The sequence below is a fragment of the Pristiophorus japonicus genome, chromosome 2 (assembly GCF_044704955.1).
Source record: "Pristiophorus japonicus isolate sPriJap1 chromosome 2, sPriJap1.hap1, whole genome shotgun sequence".
NCBI classification, from domain to species: domain Eukaryota; kingdom Metazoa; phylum Chordata; class Chondrichthyes; family Pristiophoridae; genus Pristiophorus; species Pristiophorus japonicus.
This window is the reverse complement of record NC_091978.1, coordinates 68349548-68365391: the sequence shown is the minus strand read 5'-3', so window position 1 is coordinate 68365391 and position 15844 is coordinate 68349548. Positions and strand designations below refer to the sequence as shown.

At 47.5% G+C, this 15844-nt stretch overlaps 2 protein-coding genes across 4 annotated transcripts in view; one reads left to right on the top strand and one right to left on the bottom strand.

Annotated features, from left to right (window-relative positions):
* Positions 1 to 15844, bottom strand: part of LOC139239187 (mucosa-associated lymphoid tissue lymphoma translocation protein 1-like) — a 237785-nt gene that overhangs the window by 184899 nt on the left and 37042 nt on the right. The window lies entirely within an intron of this gene.
* Positions 4957 to 15844, top strand: part of alpk2 (alpha-kinase 2) — a 97569-nt gene continuing 86681 nt past the window's right edge. Inside the window, exon 1 of the mRNA XM_070867815.1 lies at positions 4957 to 4973. The gene's annotated coding sequence lies outside the window, so the exon portion shown is untranslated. The remainder of the gene's footprint in view (positions 4974 to 15844) is intronic.

Genomic DNA, 15844 nt, shown 5'->3' with positions numbered 1-15844 from the left:
CTTAAGTAAGGTGACCAAAACTGCATGCAGTACTCCAGGTGCGGCCTCACCAATACCCTGTACAGTTGCAGCAGGACCTCCCTGCTTTTGTACTCCATCCCTCTCACAATGAAGGCCAACATTCCATTCGCCTTCCTGATTACCTGCTGCACCTGCAAACTAACTTTTTGGGATTCATGCACAAGGACCCCCAGGTCCCTCTGCACCGCAGCATGTTGTAATTTCTCCCCATTCAAATAATATTCCCTTTTACAATTTTTTTTTCCAAGGTGGATGACCTCACATTTTCCAACATTGTATTCCATCTGCCAAACCTTAGCCCATTCACTTAACCTATCTAAATCTCTTTGCAGCCTCTCTGTGTCCTCTACACAACCCGCTTTCCCACTAATCTTTGTGTCATCTGCAAATTTTGTTACACTACACTCTGTCCCCTCTTCCAGGTCATCTACGGAGATTGTAAAAAGTTGTGGTCCCAGCACCAATCCCTGTGGCACACCACTAACCACCGATTTCCAACCCGAAAAGGATTCATTTATCCCGACTCTCTGCTTTCTGTTAGCCAGCCAATTCTCTATCCATGCTAATACATTTCCTCTGACTCCGCGTACCTTTATCTTCTGCAGTAACCTTTTGTGTGGCACCTTATCAAATGGTTTTGGGGGGGACTGTCAGGAACAGGCTTTCAATCGGGCGTGGAACCATTCTTTGTTCAAATAAGTTGTTGACCCTGTACGACCCCCATAAGAAATTGGTTCTGACATGTGATGCATCATCCTATGGGGTTGGGTGCGTGTTGCAGCAGGGTAACGCTGAGGGTCAACTACAACCTGTGGCTTATGCCTCCAGGTCACTCTCAAGCTGAACGGGGTTATGGGATGGTTGAGAAGGAAGCACTCGCATGTGTCTATGGGGTGAAAAAGATGCATCAGTACCTTTATGACAGGAGGTTCGAATTAAAAACGGACCACAAGCCGTTAACATCCCTGCTGTCAGACAGCAAGGCCATCAATGCCAATGCATCAGCTCGCATACAGCGATGGGCTCTCACGCTCACTGCATATGACTACACCATCTGGCACCGGCCCGGCACCGAAAATTGCACTGACGCGCTCATCGGGCTTCCACTGGCCACCACTGAGGGGGCAGCGGAGCAAAGCGCTGAGATGGTCATGGCTGTCGATGCCTTTGACAGCGTAGGCTCCCCCATCACACCCCGCCAGATCAAAATCTGGACCAACAGCGATCCCTTCCTATCCTTGATTAAGAAATGTGTCCTGATTGGGGATTGGGCGCCTGCACACGGAGCATGCCCTGAGGAGGTCAGACCGTTTCACAGACTGATGGATGAGCTCTCCATCCAAGCCGACTGCCTACTATGGGGCAGCCGGGTAGCATTCATCAGGGAACTCCACAGCGAGTACCCAGGCATCGTGCTGATGAAGGCCATTGCCCGGTCACATGTGTGGTGGCCGGGAATTGATTCAGACCTGGAACACTGTGTTCACAGGTGCATGACGTGTGCCCAGCTAGGTAATGCCCTGAGGGATGCCCCGCTCAGCCTGTGGCCTTGGGCCACCAGGCCATGTTCACGTATTCATGTAGACTACACGGGCCCATTCATGGGAAAAATGTTTCTCATTGTGGTTGATGCGTATTCGAAATGGATCGAGTGCATCATTTTGAATTCGTGCACGACATCCACCACCGTGGAGAGTCTGCGCATGGTCTTTGCGACCCACGGCTTGCCAGACATCCTTGTTAGTGATAATGGCCCATGTTTCACAAGCTACGAATTCCGGGAGTTCATATCAGGTAATAGCATTAACCATGTCAGGACAACACCGTTCAAGCCAGCCCCCAATGGTCAGGCGGTCCAATTCATAAAGCAAGGTATGCTCCGGATTCAAGGACCCTCCCTTCAATGCCGCCTATCGCGCTTCCTGCTGGCCTATAGGTCCCGACCGCATTCGCTCACGGGGGTCCCGCCCGTGGAGCTACTCATGAAACGAACACTCAAAGCTCAGCTGTCCCTCATTCATCTAGTCCTGTCCAACATTGTTGAGGGCAAGCGCCAGTCCCAAAACGAGTACCATGACCGAAATTCAAGGGGGAGATGTATAGAAATTGATGACCGCGTATTTGTTCTCCATCACGTTTTGGGGCCCAAATGGCTTGAGGGTACTGTAATCGACAAAGAGGGGAATAGGGTCATAGTGGTTAAACTTAATAATGGGCAGATATGCCGCAAGCATCTGGACCAAGTAAAAAAAAGGTTCAGCATGGACACTGAGGAACCTGAGGAAGATCATGAGATGGTATTCACACCACCGCCAGTGAACGAGCAACAAGAACATTCAGCAGCATGCACAGTCCCTGCGGTCAGCCCGGAATCACCACAGGTGACAGACACGCAAACCAAGGCTCAACAACCAGAGCCTCAACTGCGGTGCTCCACGAGAGAGCGCAGACCAGCTGAGAGACTTAACCTATGATCCCAATAAGATGTTGAGGGGGAGGTGATGTCATGTATGTAACCTTCATGCAACAACACTGCAATACTGTATATATGTCAGAAATGCACACCTTGACCACAGGGGGTGAACTTGTGAGAGACACTCCTCACCTGATCATCTAGGTATATAAAGGGAGGTCCCATGCAGGGTCATCACTTCTTGGTCCTGTGAATAAAGGTTCAGGTCATGGAGTGACCTTGTCTATAGAATGTGCCTCATGTGGATTTGTGGTATTGTGTAAGGTCTTCACAGTTCCAACTTTTTTTTTGCCGCAATCGGGCACAACAAAATCAGTCGTTATTCCTCATGGTCGCCAAAAATCGGCAAAGTGGAAAATTGAGCACACATGTATCTGGTTAATGCTGCTTGCTGAATGTTTGCTATCTTTTTTTGCTAATGCTTTTCAACCATTCGAAGTGGAGTTGACAGATGACAGATTAATGCAAAGAGATGTATTCAGACCCAAGGTATACCGCATGAAATTACTCATCATCATAGGCAGTCCCTCGAAATTGAGGAAGACTTGCTTCCACTCCTAAAGTGAGTTCTTTGGTGGCTGAACAGTCCAACACTAGAGCTACAGATCCTGTCACATGTGGGACAGATATTCGTCGGGGGAGGGGGGGTGGGGGGGGCACTGATTTACCACACGCTCCTTCCGCTGCCTGTGCCTGACCTTTTCACGCTCACAGCATTGAGATTCGAAGAGCTCAACGCCCTCCCGGATGCACTTTCTCCACCTAGGGTGGTCTTTGGCCAGGGTCTCCCAGATGTCAGTGGTAATGTCGCACTTCACCAGGGAGGTTTTGAGGGTGTCCTTGTAACGTTTCCGCTGTCCACCTTTAGCTCGATTGCCGCGAAGAAGCTCCGCGTAGAGCAATTGCTTCGGGAGTCTCGTGTCTGGCATGCGAACTAAGTGGTCTGCCCAGCGAAGCTGATCGAGTGTGGTTAATGCTTCATTACTGGTAGTGTAGAGACGCCACTCATTGGGCCCAAGTTTCCACAAGAAAAAAAACGGGCGCCCCTCCAAGCTGGGCGCCCGTTTTTCGCGCCTAAAACGGCGCCTAAAAAAATCCTCGGTATTCTCCACCTACTTACAGGTCCTCTGGCCGTCGGCGCAGCCAGCACGAGCTGTGGTGGGGGCGGAGCCAGGTCCCGGCGCTGAAAACAGTGCCGGGACCTCTGCACATGCGCGCTACAGTCAGCACACAAGTGCAGTAGCTCCAGGCGCCGAACTGTGTGGGAGGGGCCCGAAGCACGCAGCCCCTAGCCCTGGCTGAATGGCCTCACTGGGGCTACGTGGATAAAGCTCCCCCCCCCCGCAGACCAGACACCCGCTCCCCCCCCGCCCCGAGACCTGCTCCCCCCCTCCCCCCCCCGACTGACCCGACCCGCGCTCCTGTTCCCCGACCCGCCCCCCACTGGACCCGACTCCCGACTCCCGGACTGGATCCGATCTGACCTCTCCCTTCCCCACCCCCCTCCCGCTCTCTCTTCCCCCCCCCCGCTCTCTCTCTCTCTCTCCCTCCCTCCCCCTCTCTCTCTCCCTCCCTCCCCCCATCTCTCTCTCTCCCTCCCTCCCTCACACTCTCTCTCTCTCTCTCTCCCCCTCCCGCTCAGCGACACGAACGGCTTTCTCCCCCCCCCCCTCCCGCTCAGCGGCACGAATGGCTGCAAAATTCTCCCTGGCTGAAGCACTTTCACACAGGAAGATGGTTTATTTAATCTTTTCTTGGCTTATAAATGTTTATTCAGGTTGGATTTATTTGTATAATATTTGTAGAAGTATAAATAAGGATTTATTGTCGAATTTAATGAGTTCCCTTCCCCCCCCCACCTCGTTCTGGACGCCTAATTTGTAACCTGCGCCTGATTTTTTAATGTGTAGAACAGGTTTTTTCAGTTCTACAAAAATCTTCACTGGCTCCATTCTACTTTAGTTTGGAGTACATTTTCACTGTGGAAACTTTCAAATCAGGCGTCAGTGGCCGGACACGCCCCCTTTTGAAGAAAAAATTCTGTTCTAAACTAGAACTGTTCTACCTGACTAGAACTGCAGAAAAAAAAATGTGGAGAATTGCAATTTCTAAAATAGTCCGTTCTCCACCAGTTGCTCCTAAAAATCAGGCGTGAATCATGTGGAAACTTGGGCCCATTGTGTGTGTGGGATCAGAATGTAGGAAACATTTATGTAGTGCATGATCAGAAATATAAAATCACCCGTAGTTTACACTGGGAGGAGCGGGGCATGAGTTCAGTACTCACTTGCTACAGCTTGATATAGAATGTTCTATTAAGACAGCTTCAGAATTAACAGCTGGTTCTGGACTGATATTGAGGAGTCTGAAATGTGTTCTCCCCCTTGCTTTACCTTGCCCAAGTTGTGTGTAGTACTTTAGATCCATTTGATCAATCCTAGAGCGCGTGTGCGGAGTGTCAATTACAAGTTACTAGCGGGTAAGGCACAAAAATAGATCAATGCACTTCAGCGCTTCGTGTGTGATTAAGCATGACCGGTATTCTTCCTTTTCATCGCCTAGAAAGTAAAATAAGGTATGTAGAGAGCCTCTGGTCAATCTTTCATTTGTACGGGATTAGCCGCCAGCTCCGCTTTGCGACTGATTTAATGATGTACATCATCTGACCAGTGTATCTCGTTCTCTGTTTTAACCCGTGATAACATTTTATTGTGTAATAATACAGTTTTTCAATTTTCCGGTCTTTTATGTTGGCAGATATTATTGAGAAACGCACAGAAAATAATAGATTCTCGTCAGCCTGGTTTTATTTTGTAGTTTTAGGAAAGGGCTTGTGTGGGAAGGTCAGGAGTCATCTGTGAAAGCAATTTAACGTTTTTAATATTTTCAGTAAAGACCAGGATCATTAGAATTTACATTCAGATCATTTTATGATTATAAAGTTACAAAAAATCTAACAAGACCAACAGGTAGCAAAGTAGTTGTCTCCATATTTATGCAGCAGATGAACTTCCGTTACTGTTTGATAATTGGTAGTGGCTTTGGAACCATGTGGGCAGCCAGCACGCAGTTATACTGCCTCAATGGCACTGCACTCGAGTGAGGGAAGCCAGAGTCCCGTGTACCTCAATATATGTGCTGAGCTTGGCTTATCGGTCTCCAACCACTGGTGAAATTTCCAATGGCTGAAAAGAGTCGGCTATCCTGTCATGTTTTTTCTAAAATTAGAAACTGAAACACGATCCCAGCAAACAGCCCGGACTGGTTCTCAACTTTTTTTGCTTGCCTTTTTACCCCAAGAAATTTGTGCTCATCAAAGTCGGGGCTGCTGGTGATTGGGAATGCAACAGTTTCATTGGCCCTCCTAACTATTAGCACCAAGCACACCCAAGGCAGGTACAGTAAGGCTAAATGCAGAACAAAATTCCATCTACTCTGTTCTAACTGTAGGTGGGTGGGGGGTAAGATTGGGAGGGAGGGGGGAGTGATTGTGGGGGGGGGGGGAGAAGTGATCAGGAGGGAGGGAGAAGTAATCATGAGGGAGTGCAAGGCAATCAGGAAGGAGGGAGGAATTGATCGGGAGGGAGGGGGAAGTAATTGGGATGATGGGAAGAAGTAATCGGGAGGTAGAGCGAGGCGATCGCGAGGGAGCGGGGAACATAGGATCATGAGAACAAGAGTAGGCAATTCAGCTCCCCGAGCCTGTTCCACCATTCAATGAATCATGACTAATCGGTGTCCAAACTCCTACCTGCTTTGGCTCCATATCCCTTTATACCCTTGTCTAGCAAAAATCGACCAATCTCAGCTTGAAAATGATTAATTCAGCTAGCAACTACTGCTTTTTGCGGAAGAGAGTTTCATACTTCTATCACCCTTTGCATGAAGAAGTGTTTTCCAACTTCTCTCCTGAATGGCCTGCCTCAGATAGTAAGGTTATTGCCCCTTGTCCTGGTCTCACCCACCGGCAGAAAAAGTTTTTCTCTATCTTTACCCTATCAATTCCTTTCAAAATCCTGAATACCTCAATCAAATCACCCCTTAACCTTCTAAAATCCAGGGAATACAAGGCTAGTTTATGTAATCTCTCCTCATAATATAACCCTTGGAGCCCTGGTAACATTCTGGTGGTTCTGCGTTGCATTCCCTCCAAGGCTTTCTCAGGTGCAGTTCCCAGAACTACACAGTACTCCAGATGTGGTCGAACCAGGGCTTTGTACAGCTGTAGAAAAACTTCCTCCCCTTTATATTCTCGAACTCGAGTTATAAAGGCTAAGATTCCAGTAGCCTTTTTGATTATTTTTTGTACCTACTCCATTTTAGTTATCTGTGTATATAGACTGCTAAATTTCTTTGGACCTCCACTGTTACTAACTTTTCACTATTTAAAAAATACTCACATCTATGCATTTTTGGTTCAAAATGGATGTGCAAAAGTGATTGGGAGGGAGAGTGAGGTGATTGGGCGAGAAGGGAAGTGATCAGGAGGGAGAGTGAGGCGATTGGGAGAGAAGGGACGTGATTGGGAGGAAGAGTGAGGTGAATTGGAGGGAGGGAAGGAAGAGCGAATTTTGCCCAAATCAGTTCTGATTAAAGGAGGAGGAACACTAGCTCACAAACTCATAAGAACAGCAACCTGCTTAGCACTAGGGCATGCAGACCAAAAGGTCCTTAGTTTGATTCCTGACCTACGCTGAGCTAGCTAATTGCGGCCAGGGTAGCACATTAAAAAAGAAACTCTTGCATTTATATAGTGCCTTTCATGACCACAGGACGTGCCAAACCGCTTTGCAACTAATTATGTGCGGCAAACCTGTCCCACCCACCCTTTCCCTCAACGGCTATCTGTCCCACCTGTGACAGGGACTATGGTTCTCGTGTTGGACTGTTCAGCCACCGAAGGATTCATTTTAAGAGTGGAAGCAAGTCTTCCTCGATTCCGAGGGACTGGCTATGAAGATGATGAAATATAAACAGAAAATGCTTGAAATCACTGAAAGTTTACATGCAGATACAGCAAGCAATTAAGAACTCAAATGGTATGTTGGCTTTTATTACAAGAGGATTTAAGTAAAAGAGTAAAGATGTCTTGCTGCAATTATATAGAGTCCCAGTGAGACCACACCTGGCATATTGTGTGGAGTTTTAGTCTCCTTACCTAAGAAAGGATATACTTGCCGTAGAGGGAGTGCAACAAAGGTTCATCAGACTGATTCCTGGGTTGAGGGGATTGTCCTATGAGGAGAGATTGAGTAGACTGGGCCTATTTTCTCTAGCGTTTAGAAGAATGAGAGGTGATCTCATTGAAACATATAACATTCTTGCAAGGCATTGACAGGGTAGATGGCTGGGGAGTCCAGAACCAGGGGTCACATTCTCAGAATCAGGGGTCAGCCATTTAGGACTGAGGCGAAGAGAAATGTCTTCACTCAGAAGGTGGTGAATCTTTGGAATTCTCTACCCCAGAGGGCTGTGGATGCTCAGTCATTGAGTATTGAGATCGATAGATTTTAGAATATTAAGGGAATCAAGGGATAAGAATATAAGAAATAGGAGCAGGAGTAGGCCATACGGCCCCTCGAGCCTGCTCCGCCATTTAATACGATCATGGCTGATCCGATCATGGACTCAGGTCCACTTCCCTGCCCACTCCCCATAACCCCTTATTCCCTTATCGGTTAAGAAACTGTCTATTTCTGTCTTAAATTTATTCAATGTCTCAGCTTCCACAGCTCTCTGAGGCAGCGAATTCCACAGATTTACAATCCTCACAGAAAAAATTCCTCCTCATCTCAGTTTTAAATGGGCAGCCCTTATTCTAAGATTATGTCCCCTAGTTCTAGTCTCCCCCATCGGTGGAAACATCCTCTCTGCATCCACCTTGTCAAGCCCTTCATAATCTTATACGTTTCGATAAAATCACCTCTCAATCTTCTGAATTCCAATGAGTAGAGGCCCAACCTACTCAACCTTTCCTCATAAGTCAACCCCCTCATCTCCGGAATCAACCTAGTGAACCTTCTCTGAACTGCCTCCAAAGCAAGTATATCCTTTCGTAAATATGGAAACCAAAACCAGGTATTCCAGGTGTGGCCTCACCAATATCCTGTATAACTGTAGCAAGACTTCCCTGCTTTTATACTCCATCCCCTTTGAAATAAAGGCCAAGATTCCGTTTGCCTTCCTGATCACTTGCTGTACCTGCATACTAAACTTTTGTGTTTTGTCATGTATGTAGATCATGTATACTAACTGTATAGTCACATAAGGTGTGCCACCAGAGGGCACTGCGGTGGAAGACCTGAGGGTCACCTTCATAGGGTAAAAGGCTGCCCACCATGCTTGTGCCTCACTCTGAAGTCACAATAAATGGGACTATCTCACAAGTACAATACTAGACCTCGTGGAGTCATTCATAAGAGTATTAAAGACATAACAACTGACGAGGAGATTACGAACTTTCACGCAAAAATGACTAACGTTGGTGCATTAGAAAAGTTCTCAGAGGGTGAAGATTGGGAAGCTTTTATGGAGCATCTCGACCAATACTTCGTAGCAAACGACCTGGTTGACTATGAGCCGGAGACGCTGGCAGATAAGCGCAGAGCTATCCTGTCGACCAGTTGTGGGCCTGCGGTCTAAGGCCTCGTCAGGGACTTGCTTGCACCAGAGAAAACAACGACCAAGTCATATGAGGAGCTGAAAGTGCTGATTCGGGACCAACTCAAACCAAAGGAATGCGTCCTAAAGGCCAGGCATCCATTTTATACACACCACCGCCCCGAGGGCCAGGAAATCGCGAAGTACGCTGCCAACCACAGGAGGCTGGCTGGACCGTGTGAATTCAGTGCATCCCTCGCCGATGCATTGCAGGACGTCATCGTAATTGGCATCGGTCATGAGGCACTACTTCACAGGCTACTGTCTGCCGAAACCACCGTCACTCTGCAGAAGGCCATCAGCATCAGCCAGGCGTTCATGACCTCAAGCTGCAGCTCCAAGCAGATGACGGCTCACTCTCAGGACTCAAACTCGGCAAGTACTGTAAATAGAATGCCGCCTTTCACAGGCAGAACTGTTGAACGTGAATCTGTCCAGGGCAGAGCATACAGGCACCCGGGTTCTTTAACTCAGCGTCTGCCGAGGGGTGCAAACGTAAGTCGAGTAGCACCATGCTGGCGTTGCGGAGGTAATCACGGGGCTCATCAGTGTCAGTTCAGAGACTATGTGTGCAAAGGCTGCAGTACAAAGGGCCACCTCCAGCGAATGTGCAAAAGAGCTGTGACTCACCACATGGAAGAGGCGTCAGCAGATGGCTGTGAATCCAGCGTGGATTAAGAGCAGATGGCTAGAGAGGCAGCTCAGTCCCAGGACGAAGTGTATGGAGTATATACCTGCACCACAGATTGTCCTCCAGTGATAATGGAAGTCGAGATAAATGGCGTTCCAGTCTTCATGGAAGTGGACACGGGGGCGAGTCAGTCAGTAATGAGCCAGGAAACCTTTGAAAGGCTATGGAACAATTAAGTTGAACGACCCAAGCTGGTCCCGGTTTAGTCAAAGCTGCGCACCTACACTAAGGAACTGATATCAGTTGTTGGTAGTGCGGATGTAAGTGTATCCCATGATGGCGTGGTGCACAATTTACCATTGTGGATTGTTTCAGGTGATGGACCAATGCTACCCGGCAGAAGATGGATGGGGAAAATTCATTGGAACTGGGAAGACTTCATCCCTCTAGCGATCGACATCCCCCGTGCTCAGAGGCAGAGCGAGCCCCCACCTTCGGTTGGACCAGGCACCGGAGAGCAGATCCACGCAGCCCCCGAGGCACAGACTGCTCATCACAACTGCGTGGCAATGATCCGGCCGAACGCACCTTCCCGGTTTCAGTGGCAGGACTCCTGGGGAGGAAGATTGGATCTGAGGGTGCCTTCTCAGCTTCAGTGGCAGAATCACTGGGAAAGAAGATTGCGGCAGTCGACATCATGGACAGAGAAAAGATGGCATCTAAACCAAGAGGTGCAGCGCTAATGGAGCAACGACATGTGGCTCCACGTAAGGAAGACGATTGGGGTAAAAGTAGTAAGGCCATTTTAAAGGAGGCCAGCAACCCGCCATTTTTGAATGAACTGTTTGAAATTGGTAACCAATGTAAAAGTTCAGCTGTAACGAGCAAAATGTTGTTGAGCGATGTCAGATGCAAATTGCAATCAGCCAATGTAGCGGGCAAACACCTAACAGTCGTATACAGGTCCAGCGGGCTACCCAATACTGTAGCCTGCATCCCTGGGACCAGAACGATGTATCATAAAGTGTCCCGACAACTGACAGAAGTAGACAAGCCGCAGAGTAAATGATCCCCGGAGAGCAGAGGCACCGGTAATGATACCCTGCCTCAGATCGGTTTAACATTGCAGGCACCCGATGGCATGAACCGCCACGGGCCAGAAACAGTAAACTGCGCCTATGCTCGCAGTCGGCTACCGTTGCCCATCACTCGGGTGGAAAAGGCGCAGCCCACAAACCCACTCGCCACCATGGCAATGCCCAAGAGCAAAGGGTCACCCACAACGGCTCCTCCGAACGGGACCTGGACCAGCCAGGATCCCAAACTAGAGAGTGCTCACAACGGTGCCCTCAAGGAAAGCGAGTCAGCAATCCCCTGCGAACTGCTAGACAAGACGAGGCAGCCCCACCATCGCTCAGACCGCTTCCCAGGGACCAGCAGCGACACTGTGCAAACAAAAAGGACAGGGAAGTCACAGACACATCAGCTGTCTTTGGGCCTGCCCAACACGAGGAGTAACGACAAAAGCCCTGAGCTCCGGCAACTTGAGCAAAATGAGCTCACCTCGCCCACAGACCCACTAACATGGGGCGCTGTGCCGCTACCAGACGACCTGGATCGCATCCGGCCGTGCTGGAACCAGACTGTCCTTGTGTACCTGTACTGATATACCTGTACTGATCATGTAATGTACCACACAAAAAGAAACGCAACTGTAATCTACCCAACAAATGTACCAAAATGTAAATGTAAAACCCATGTGATGAACTTGAATGCAACTTGCATGTAATGGGCCATTAACATGATCTTTATGTGGGGGGGAGAATGGAGTAATCATGGACTCACAACCAGAAACCATGGGGACCGCCACTGGCAACAATTCTCACTACCAACCCACTCAAGCTAGAAGCGACCATTCAATGGTCAACCAGGAAGAGCAAAGCCCAAATCACCGTCAACGTACGAGTCAATTTGCATTAAAGACTTGGGGGGAAGTGATGTCATGTATGTAGACCATGTATACCAACTGTATCGTCACATAAGGTGTGCCACCAGAAGGCACTGCAGTGGAAGACCTGAGGGTCACCTGCATCAGTGTGCAGGGCCCAGTATAAAAGGCTGCCCACCATGCTTGTGCCTCACTCTGGAGTTACAATAAATGGAACTGAAGTCACAACAGCTCAGGTACAATAGTAGATCTTGTGGAGTCATTCATAAGAGTATTAAAGACATAACATGTTTCATGCATAAGTATCCCCAGGTCCCGCTGTACTGCAGCACTTTGCAATCTTTCTCCATTTAAATAATAATTTGCTCCTTGATTTTTTTTCTGCCAAAGTGCAGGACCTCACACTTTCCAACATTATACTCCATCTGCCAAATTTTTGCCCACTCATTTAGCCTGTCTATGTCCTTTTGCAGATGTGTCCTCCTCACACATTGCTTTTCCTCCCATCTTTGTATCGTCAGCAAACTTGGCTACGTTACACTCAGTCTCTTCTGCCAAGTCGTTAATATAGATTGTAAATAGTTGAGGTCCCAGCACTGATCCCTGCAGCACCCCACTAGTTACTGATTGCCAACCCGAGAATGAACCATTTATCTCGACTCTTTGTTTTCTGTTAGTTAGCCAATCCTCTATCCATGCTAATATATTACCCCCAACCCCGTGAACTTTTATCTTGTGCAGTAACCTTTTATGTGGCATCTTGTCAAATGCCTTCTGGAAGTCCAAATACACCACATCCACTGGTTCCCCTTTATCCACCCTGTTCGGTACATCCTCAAAGAATTCCAGTAAATTTGTCAAACATGGCTTCCTCTTCATAAATCCATGCTGACTCTGCAAGACCGAATTATGCTTTTCCAAATGTCCTGCTACTGCTTCTTTAATAATGGACTCCAACATTTTCTCAACCACAGATGTTAGGCTAACTGGTCTATAATTTCCTGATTTTTGTCTGCCTCCTTTTTTAAATAGGGGCGTTACATTTGCAGTTTTCCAATCTGCTGGGACCTCCCAAGAATCCAGGGAATTTTGGTAAATTACATCCAGTGCATCCATTATCCCTGCCGCTACTTCCCTTAAGACCCTAGGATGCAAGCCATCAGGTCCAGGGGATTTATCTGCCTTTAGTCCCATTATCTCACTGAGTACCACCTCCTTAGTGATTGTGATTGTATTAGTGTTAAGGAATCTGAGGACTGATTTGTGCTTCTCATGGTATGGCCTTGTGAATGACATATGCTGACTGTGGGAGCTGCTTGGTCCTGTCTGCTTTTAGCACATCTTTAATTTGAGGTTATGTATTGTGATTATGTATTGTGATATAGGGATAGTGCAGGAAAGTGGAGTTGAGTTAAAAGATCAGCCATGAGCTTATTGAATGGCGGAGCAGGCTCGAGGGGCCAAATGCCCTATTCCTGCTCTTAATTCTTATGTTCTTATGAAATATGCAGCAAGCCAGACAGCATCTATGGAGAGAAAAACAGAGTTAACGTTTCAGGTCTGTGAACTTGCCTGTACATGGCTCAGTTACTAGTCTTGGTGTTTCCCATTGGAAGGAGTAAGTGCGATGGCTGGTTAGTGTCAAGAAATCTAAGGACTGATTTGTGCTTCTCATGATGTGGCCTTGTGAATGACATATGTTGATTGTGATAGCTGTTTGGTCCTGTCTGCTTTTAGCACATCTTTAATTTGAGTTTATGTATCAGCAGGTGGAGGCACTAGAGGGAGCATATACAGTATCGCACTGAGAGGCAGCAGCTTCATACTTGCCTGTTCCAAGAATGCCCTTGCTCCTGGGCTCTGCCTCAGCATTTCCAGTGATTTGAACGGAAGCAGATCTATGAGCAGAACTGAACTCTGCGCAGTAGCTTGCTCCAAATGATCCTCCAGCAGACAGGTTAGCCTGTTGTATATTGGAACTCTATAGCAGGAGTCTGAGCATTCATAAGAGATACTCTGACTGGCTTAGGAGCTCCTCTATAGATGACCGCGGAGTTGCCAAGTGCTCTGTGAAGGACTTTGAACAGCATAACTACACACTAGCAGTCAGCAGTCTCTTTAACACTTGCCTTCACACTTTGTAGAATGTTTGGTGCATCTTATAATGACAGATAGCACACTGATTTTCAGCACAGTTCCTTTGAGCTTAGGATACTAGGGCTGTGATGTTAAGGCAGACTTAAGCTGGCCCTCATCCACCTGTTCCCTGTGCTTCTACTTATCCCATCTCTGTCACATTTTTTCAACCTGAGTGATATTCTACACTGTGGAATACTGTTGCCTTGGGGTGTCAACTCACTTATAAGTACCAAAAGAGTTAAGGCCGCAAATTCGCCTACCTCGGCGGGTTCGCTACGGCCAGGGTCGGTGGCGGGTCCTGAATCCGCTGTTGGCTCCAACCCACTGTGTAGAAATGATTTTATGCTGATTGAGCTAGTTCAGCCCACCCAGCGCATTTCTAGACCAATTGAAGGAAGCAAGTCTGATGACACCATTTGATGACGACTCATCAGCCACGTTCCTTAAAGGGACCATGTCCAAATTTACTTTGACAGTTGTGCTGACAGTGTTCTACAGCATTGAGGTGCTGCAAACACTGACACACACTGCATAAAGGTGCATGGCTGCATCGAGGCTCTCCCATGACTCTCTCCATTTGCTTATGGAGGGAGTCCCAGCATGCAGTGAGATTGTCTTCCCTTCCAATGCATGGAAGAGACCTCCCCAGCAAAGCAATGCAGCCTGGTTTCACATTGCACAGGAGGGCACAAGCAGGCATGTCGTCAGGAGGATCTGGCTACAGTGGCACAAACCTTTCAATGATCTCAGTGGATCACTAAACATTACTGCAAAGCCATACTCGACCTCATCCTGCTGTACCACTCATCACATCCCCATCAGTCTGCCTTCCTCACTCTACTCCTACACATCCTTACTCACACCTATTTACCTTGCATAAGAACATAAGAAATAGGAGCAGAAGTAAGAAATTTGGCCCCTCGAGCCTGCTCCGCCATTTAATATCATGGCTGATCTGATCATGGACTCAGCTCCACTTTCCTGCCTGCTCCCCATAACCCTTTATTTCCTTAATCGCTCAAAAATCTGTCTATCTCCGCCTTAAATATATTCAATGACCCAGCTTCCGCAGCTCTCTGAGGCAGAGAATTCCACAGATTTACAACCTTCTGAGAGAAGAAATTCTTCCTCGTCTCAGCTTTAAATGGGCGGCCCCTTATTCTGAGGCTATGCCCCCTAGTTTTAGTTTCCCCTATGAGTGGAAATATCCTCTCTGCATCCACCTTGACAAGCCCCCTCATTATCTTATATATTTTGATCAGATCACCTCTCATTCTTCTGAACTCCAATAAGTATATGTCTAAGCGACTCAACTTATCTTCATAAGTCAACCCCTCATCTCTGGAATCAACCTAGTGAGCCTTCTCTGAACAGCCTCCAATGCAAGTATATCCCTCTTTAAATATGAAGACCAAAACTGTACACAGTACTCTAGGTGTGGTCTCACCAATACCCTGTGCAGTTGCAGCTGTACTTCCCTGCTTTTATACTCCATCCCCCTTGCAATAAAGGCCAATATTCCATTTGCCTTCCTGATTACTTGCTGTACCTGCATACTAATATTTTATGTTTCATGCACAAGGATGCCCAGGTCCCTCTGTACTGCAGCATTTTGCAATTTTTCTCCATTTATATTATAATTTCCTTTTCTATTTTTTCTGCCAAAGTGGATAACCTCACATTTTCCCACATTATACTCCAGCTGCCAAATTTTTGGCCATTCACTTAGCCTGTCTATGTCCCTTTGCAGATCTTTTGTGTCCTCACAATGTGCTTTCCCACCCATCTTTGTATCATCAGCAAACTTGGCTATATTACACTCGGTCCCTTCATTAAATCATTAATATAGATTGTAATTAGTTGAAGCCCCAGCACAGATCCCTGCAGCACCCCACTAGTTACTGTTTGCCAACCGGAAAATGACCCATTTATCCCGACTCTCTGTTTTCTGTTAGTTAATCAATCCTCTATC